We start from the raw sequence: 8,923 nt of genomic DNA, 5'->3' as shown, positions 1-8,923 counted from the left end.
ACTATCGGATGGTTCTTTGCTGTAAGCGTCCAGGAAGCTCATCCTTCCATGCCCTGAAGTGGCATCCACTAATTAATCAATCTTGGGGAGTGGGAAACTGTCTTTGGAACAAGCCTTATTTAGGCTGGTGAAATCCACGCAGACCCTCCACTTCCCATTCTTCTTTTTCACAACAACTGTGTTTGACAACCAAGTTAGGTAGTTTACCTCTCAAATGGCTCTGGCCTCTAACAATTTGTCCACTTCTTTCTCTACTGCCTCTACATGAACCAATGTCGGCCTCCTTGCTCGCTGAATGACAAGTTTAGCTGATTTGTCTACAATTAGTCTATGGCAAGTGACCTCGGGATCAATGCCAGGCATCTTGTATGGCGTCCAGGAAAACACCTCTTTGTTTGCTTGCAAGAATGACTCTAACTCCTTCTCTTCTTCATCAGCCAATCCTGAGCTGAGAAGGAAAAAGCACTTTTTATCCCCTTATTGGACTAGGATCTTCTTTAAAGCTTCCTCGCTTTTGTCGGCCGGCTCTTTGTCGACGTCATCTAGGACCTCCATGTCCTCATCCTTAATCTCTACTATTTCTGCTCCTCGTACGTTGTAGGTGGATTTCATTACTGTCATGGAGCAATTCTTTGCCTGCACCTGATCCCCTCTGACCTCCTCAATTCCATGCTCTGTTGGGAACCGCAGCAGCTGGTGTAGTGTTGAGGGAACAACCCTTACTACGTGCAACCATGGCCTTCCCAAGATAACATTGTAAGGAGTGGGGGTGTTAATTACTGTGAACTCTATGCTTACCTTCTTGGTGCCTACATGTACCTTCAGATTTATTGCTCCCAAGGGCCATGTCGGCGTTCCATTGAACCCGACCATTAGGCTGTTGGACTGCTCCAAATCATCTCGGTAAAGGCCGAGCTCCTTGTAACATCTAACAGACATGATGTCACAAGAGCTGCCTTGGTCAATCAGAATGCACCTTACCTAGAATTCTCCAATCTTAAGGGATACCACCAGAGCATCGTTGTGTGGATGTTGGACCATGTGTAGGTCGGCTTTAGTAATGGGCACCATTGGTCCCTAGTACTCATCTGTCCTAGGCCTCTTTTGCTGGACCTAATACACATGTTGTAAGTGTTTCACCCTTTGAGTCTCCCCACGTACCTCGTTTTCATTAACCCTCGAGTGAATCACATTGATCACTCGAGGTTTGTCTGCCTACGGTTGTGGTGTTGGTGGAGGTGGTGCTGCCGGTGCCTAGGGCAGCCTTACCTGTTCTTCTCTCGTTCGAGCCTCATCTACTAGATCCCTTAAGTGACCTTGTCTAACCAGATCTTCAAAATGTGCCTTTAGGGATCTACAACCCTATGTCAAGTGTCCATCTTCATTGTGGTAGGCATAGTGCTTCCCCAGACTTCTCCCCATAAATTCGCCAAGGATCCTGTCCGGCGCTCTGTAATACAGCTGGTTCTGGATCCATTCTAGAACTTTATAGACTAGGATCTAGAACACAGTGGTGACTGCCTATGCAGCCCTCAGCCCTGTTTCTTGTCTATTAAAATTTGTATTACCTCGGCCTCGCTTTGGCGAGCCATTCCTCTTCTCCTCCTTGACGCCTTCGTACCAACCGTATCCTCTTCTACTCTCGCATATTTCTCGATCTTGGCCATGAGCTCCTTCATGCTCTTCAGCAGAGTCTTCACCAATGACTTTCGAAGCATGCAGTCATCCTCTAGGCCGTTCTTAAAATATTCGACCGCTAACTCCTGGTTGCACCCTGGTATTCGATTAAATACCTCATAATACCTTTTGGCGAAAGCCTTGTGGCTTTCACCTTTGCCAATTTTCAGATCCATTAGGGAGTCTACCCTCAACGGCTGCAATTTGTTTGTAACAAACCAGGCCACAAACATCTCGGTCAGGCCTTCCCAACTCTTCACAGTTCTTTTCAGCAACTTGTGAAACCAATCTGACGTGATTTCCCCAAAGATGAGGGGAACACCTTGCATAGCAGTAGCTCGTTCCCAATGTACAGTGCCATTGAATTCAGGTACAAGCCAACGTGAAAGTTTGGATCGGACTTACCATCATATATCTAGAACCTCAGCATATGGAACTTTTTTGGGGCCTCAAACCTATCCAATTCTACTGAGAACGGTGTCCTCGGCTTGACGGGGGATGTGACCTCGGCATTCTGCCTCTTCCTCTAGAGGTAGTCCCTCAGATCCTCCTTAGTCTGACCAGGAGCAAGGCTATCAACGAACTTTAGCCTCTTTGGTGCACTGCTCCCGGTGTCGTTATGCGTCCTCTTGGACTTCTTTTCATTCACCGTGTCAAAACAAAGTTCCTTCCCTTGAACATACCGATGTTCCCTGACATAAGTTCCCTTGGCATGAGGTGTCTTCTGAGACTCTCCTCTCATCGACTCTCCTCACCCGACCTCCCACGAAGGCCAATGCGAATGCTCTCTTGCCCTGTCATGCCGAGGGACTGCAGGGACTACTTTCTGCCCCCCTTTCAGGATGTCATTCTTGGCCGCTGGAATCGGCGTGTCCTTCAATGGAAATGGTGGTTGCATAACATTATTTTGCATCATGAAGTTGACAACCGATTGTAGGTCTTCCAACTTGTTTGCCATTCCTTTCATCTCGTCGCCACTCCTCAAGCATCTATATTTCCATACCTGGAGGTCGCTTTTGTTGTAATACTCACATCGGCCTACTTTCTTCGATACGTCTCTCTCTTGGCCGACGTCCTTTTTCCCAGGATTCTGATCCTGAGGTTCTTCATTATAGTTCTCCTCATCCACGTTAGGATCGTCATGCTCACCACTCCCACTGGGATGTCGTCCCCAACCTTTTCTTTCTGTCCGTCGTTGGCCATCTATTCTCCTTACGTTTCCACAGACGGCGCCAAATTGTGGGTGTTGATTTTTCATCACACAACCAAACAGGGAAACTCAACAAGAGAGCACCGGTAAAATAGATTAAGCCCGAACAACCTATTACAGAAAGATAAGAATCCGGTGGTGGTTCGTCCACCCGGGGGTACTCCGACGATCAAATCAGTAATTATCTCTCAAAGATAGCCAATAGTGCTTAACTCACTAGACAAAGCATAAAAAGCATACCTTAGACCCACGATGGTGCTTTTGTTTGAATAGTCGGGTTAAATTTTGAGGACGAAATTTCCTATAGTGGGGAGGTTGTGATAACCAGTTTCGTTCTATATCATTTCACTTTTGTCTTCATTGGGTTTATCATGTCTAGAAGTCTTTTCTCAAATTCCTATCCATGTTTATTCCGGGTTTTGTATTTCTTTTGTTTCGAAGGGTGCACGGTCGATTCCGAAATGTCTGGAGTCGAACCAAAAAAAAAAAATTTGGGCTGGAAGACCAGGGCCGCATGTGCAAGGGATAAGGCCACACATGCGAGGATTAGGGAGTTTTCAGGGCAGCACACTGCAATATATGCAGGTGCGAGAGTGGGAGTGCGGGGATGAAGGCCGCACGTGCGGGAAGCACGCTCCGCATGTGCGGGAGTTGCTATGTCTGAAAATTTTCTTTTTCTTCCTTCTTTGAGCTGAGTGTATAATATTTATACACCTCTCTCCCTCTCTAAAACACCTTTTCTCCTCCTTCTCTCTATAATTCCTACATCAACACCCATTAAATCCTTGATTTCTTCAAATCCTCAAACATTTTGACCTTGGTTCCTTGATTAAAGTTGGAGAGGTAAGCTAGAGCTTCGTTAGGTGCGGTGGAGATCGGGTTTCATCAACATTGATCATAGGGCTTTCAACTCTTTCTCTCCAAGGACTTGAGGTAGGGAATTACTTATATATATGTTTATGCAAGCTTTGATTGATTTTTGAGAGCTCTCCTTTGTTGATTTAGAAAATGGGTTTTGGCTCAAGAGATAGATGATATTGTAGAAGAAACCCATCTTTTGTTCTCTCTAAAGATTTTTCTTGGAATAGTGAACCATATGGGTTGAGATTGATGTGTTTAGTGAGGTTTTGAAAAGAAATGAGGAAATGTTGGGGGTTTTGTGAAAAATCTAGAAATTTGGGGGTTTTTGATATAATTAGGGGATTTGTGAAATCTTCTTGGATTATGTGAAAGAGTGAGTAAGAATCTTATATTGCGGTGGTTAACATGACAACTTCTTGATGAATGAGGGTTTTGGAAACCAAAACTTGAAATCATGGTTAAATGCATATACACATGTAATTATGAATTGGTGCATTGTTGAATTCCATGGAATATGAAGAATTTAAATCTTGGAAGTTGATGTTAAAATATTGCATATAGTCTTGAAGGGACTAATTGTTGAGAATTGTACAAAATGAAGTAATGTTGCTATGTGTTGATAGTTTCAATTGAACATATGACCAATTTGGGAAATGTCATTGAGGGGAGGAAATAAATGGGAATTATGGTTAACATTGTGTTTTTGTTGAGACACATAAAGATGAGAATTGTTATGTAGCATTGTTAATTATTGCATTACATTCTCTTTCAATGATAATTTCTTTACACTTTAAAATGAGTTTGGAACGTTTGTATTGAGAAAATAATATCGTGAAATGAAATCATGGAACTGTTTTGGGGTAAATATGTTGGTAAGTTCGGATAGGAGGTGTAGATGAACTTGATTAAGTTGGCCTGAGTGTCCGGGGTGAAAAACCGAAAACACACGCGGAGGAGGTACCACTTTCCTTCCGGTTAGAAACCGATAAAGTGGGGTTATTGGTAGTGCTAGTTAAGCCTACTTGCAGACACCAACCTAGGGATTACCTAAGTCGTATTTATCGCCCCCAATAAATAAAATTGTAAATTTCGGAATTGTTGAGATTTCAAATTGTTGTTGAATATGATGATGTATTAAAAGAGCATGTAAATGAAATCTACTTTCAATTGGCATTGCATGGCATTTGCATCTAGTATTGGAAATCTTGCATAAATGTATATACTTGTTAAGGATTCTCTACCGGGCTTATTGGTCACCCATGTGGTAATCCCGTTGAACTGAGGGCATGGACATGTTTTGAGAAGAGTAAATAACTCTGTTTTGTTGTGATTTATTTTGCTAGCCAAGGGCTATTCTTGTATGGGCCCAAGAGGCCACTTTCGTGTAACCGGGCTTAATCCTTGGAAATTGTAAGCCCATGAGGGCATTTTATTATTTTTGGGATTTGATGTTCTATATGCTATAGATTCATGTATTTCTAGATCATTGAATGTCTAACTCGCATGTGGAACTTTGGTATAAACCTTGGTGATTAGTGATGTAAAGGTTGGAGGTTTTGTTATATTTATTTAGTGGATGTTGGTTCATGTATTTTAATTATGATGGATTTTTTTGGGGGTGTTACAAGCAATTATTATTAAATCCAAGAGAGTTTGGAGCACATACACCCATATAAAAAATATAACAAAGGGCAAAAATAATTTTAACATATTGATAGGGGAAAAGATGTTGGCGGACGTAAAATTCGTCGACGACGATGAAGATCAATGACACTAGTGAAAGTCAGTGATGATGATGTAGATCTGCCTCGATGAAGAGGAATGGAAAGAACAGTGAAGATCGGTAGATTGGAGATAGATCTTGGTAGATCAGTGATGGATTTATGTAGATTTGGGATGGATTTTGATTAGATCAGTGAGGAATTTGGGTCGATGATGATGGTGATGAACGGAAATGATGGAGAAGATTGGGGACGAATTTTGTGTAGATCTGAGGTGGTTTTGTGTAGATCGAATGCGGATGTATGTAGATCGAAGATATTTGTGATGAAGTTTGTGGATGATGCTGTGGATAGTGGAGCTGGTGGTGGACGATGGTGAGGATGAAAATGGTGTCTAAGGATGAGAGAAAGAAAAGAGAGAGAGAGAGAGAGAGAGAGAGAACCAGAGTGAGAGAGAATATAATGTATATATATATATTAAATTTTAATTATTTATTTACTTATTTATAAAAAAAATAAACATCATCTAGGAGTATTAATCATACCAAGTTCAGTTCTAATATAACAAAATTGTTCTTCATTAAGAGGCTTGGTAAGTATGTCATCTAATTGACGATTTGTAAGCACAAATTCAAGTTCAATGTCACCTTTGAATACATGATTTCTTAGAAAATGATGCCTTATTTCAATGTGTTTAGTGCATGAGTGCTGAATAGGATTTTTTGAAAGGTTAATGGCACTTGTGTTGTCACATTTTATAAGAATATGATCAGAGTGAAGTCCAAAATCTTGAAGTTGTTGTTTCATCCAAAGTAATTGTGCACAACACCCAGCGGTGGCAATGTATTCTGCTACAGTAGTTAACAGAGCCACTGAGTTTTGGTTTTGCAAAACCAAGAAATGAGTGAGTGTCCAAGAAAGTGACAAGTACCACTTGTGCTTTTTCAATCAAGTCTACATCCCGCAAAGTCGGCATCTGAGTAACCAAAAAATTCAAAAATATTTCCCTTAGGATACCATAATCCCAAATTTGGAGTGCTAACAAAATATCTAAAAATACATTTGACTGTGGTGATGTGCAACTCTTTAGGTGCGGATTGAAAACATACACACAGACAAATACTAAACATTATATCGGGTCTACTTGCAGTAAGATAAAGTAAGGAACCAATCATACCTCGATATTTCTTTTCATCTACAAGTTTACCTTGCTCATCTTTGTCTATTTTTTATTGATGTGCTCATTGGAGTTGCTGCAAGCTTTAATGATTCCATTTCAAACCTTTTGAGTAGATCCTTGTATATTTCATTTAATTTATATAGATTCCTTCATTAGTTTGTTTAATTTGTAAACCAAGGAAGTAATTTAACTCCCCCATCATACTTATTTCAAATTCACCCTACATATCTTTAGCAAACTCTTTGCACAAATTTTCATTTGTAGCACCAAAAAATAATATCATCAATATAAATTTGAACAATTAGCATATCCTCCTTTTTGGTTTTTATAAAAAGTGTTGTATCAATTTTAACTCTAGAAAACCCTTTGTTAAATAGAAAATTACTCAATCTTTCATACCATGCTCTAGAAGCTTGTTTTAAGCCATATAAGGCTTTTGAAAGTTTGAAAACATGATCTGGGTATTTATGACTTTCAAAACTGGGAGGTTGTTCAACATAAACTTCCTCCGAAATGTACCCATTTAAAAAAGCACTTTTAACATCCATTTAATATAATTTAAAATCTTTAAAACATGCAAAAGCAAGTAACATTCTAATAGCTTCAAGTCTAGCAACTGGTGCAAAAGTTTCATCAAAATCAATGCCCTCTTCTTAATTATAACCTTGAGCTGCTAATCTAGCTTTATTTCTAGTAACAACTCCAGATTCATCCATTTTATTTTGAAAAACCCATTTTGTACCAATAACGAGATGATCCTTAGGTCGAGGAGTTAAAAACCAAACTTCATTCATTTCAAATTGATTTAATTCTTCTTGCATTGCTAAAATCTAGTTTTAATCATTTTTAACTTCTAAAAACGATTTTGGTTCAATTTGTGAAACAAACGTTAAGTTACCACAAACATTTTTAACATAGGAACGAGTTTTTATACCTTCCACTGCATCACCTATGATGAGGTCTTTGGGGTGGCCATGAGCATACTTCCATTCTTTTGGTAGATTTGAATCATTTTTTGGAAGAGCATATATTTCTTGAAATTTCTCCATTGTCATTTCTTCTTCATGTTCGCGTAATGGATTTTCTTCATTTTCTTTTATGTAAATGCTCTCCATGCTTGGTTAATTTTCTAAAATATCATTGCTTACAAGATTCTTGGAAATAATGTTGTTAGATTCATCAAAAACAACATGCACAGATTCTTCAACAAGTGAAGTTCTTTTATTGAATACTCTATAAGCTTTACTAGAAATTGAATAACCAAGAAATATAGCTTCATCCGATTTAGCATCAAATTTTCTTAAGTTATCTTTATTGTTATTCAATACAAAACATTTACAACCAAATGCACGCAAATGACTAATATTAGATTTTCTACCTTTCCAAATTTCATAAGGGGTTTTCATAAGAATATGTCTAATCATAGCTCGGTTTACAACATAGCATGCAGTGTTAACAGGTTCCGCCCAAAAATATTTAGGCAAATTATTTTCACAAAGCATAGTACGGGCCATTTCTTCAAGAGTTCTATTTTTTCTTTCAACTACACCATTTTGTTGAGGAGTTCTAGGGGCAGAAAAATTATGATCAATTCCAAACTCATCATAAAACATAATAAAATCATTATTTTCAAATTCTCTACCATGATCACTTCTAATACCACAAATATTAATATTTTTTTCATTTTGAATTCTTTTACAAAGTCTTGAGAAATTATAAAAAGCTTCATTTTTGTGTGCTAAAAATAATATCCATGTATATCTAGTATAATCATCAACACAAACAAGAGCATATGATTTTCCTCTTAAACTTAATGTTCTAGATGGTCTGAACAAATTAATATGCAAGAGTTGAAGTGGTTTAGTAGTTGAAACGATATTTTTGGATTTAAAAGAAATTCTAATTTGTTTTCCAAATTGACATGTATCACAAAATTTTTCTTTTTCAAAACAATTTTTGGTAAACCGATGACTAACTCATTTTTTAAAAATTTGGAAATTAAATCAAAATCAAAATGAGTATGTCTTAATCTTCTATGTCAAAGCCAACCATTATCATTTATAGCAGATAAATATTTAATATTAAAATGAGCAAATCAAGCACATATACATTCTCATGTCTATAACCTATAAATAAAGTTTTGTTTTCTAAGGTGTTCTCAATAGTACAATGAGTTTTCTCAAAAATAACTCTATACCATTTATCACATAATTAACTAATGTTAACAAGTTATGTTTTAAACCTTCAACAAGTAAAACATTTTCAATAAAAGGA

This window comes from Camellia sinensis, chromosome 1 (assembly GCF_055761805.1).
Source record: "Camellia sinensis isolate YWXY chromosome 1, ASM5576180v1, whole genome shotgun sequence".
Classification (NCBI taxonomy): domain Eukaryota; kingdom Viridiplantae; phylum Streptophyta; class Magnoliopsida; order Ericales; family Theaceae; genus Camellia; species Camellia sinensis.
The sequence above is the reverse complement of the archived record's forward strand: the minus strand, read 5'-3'. Positions refer to the sequence as shown.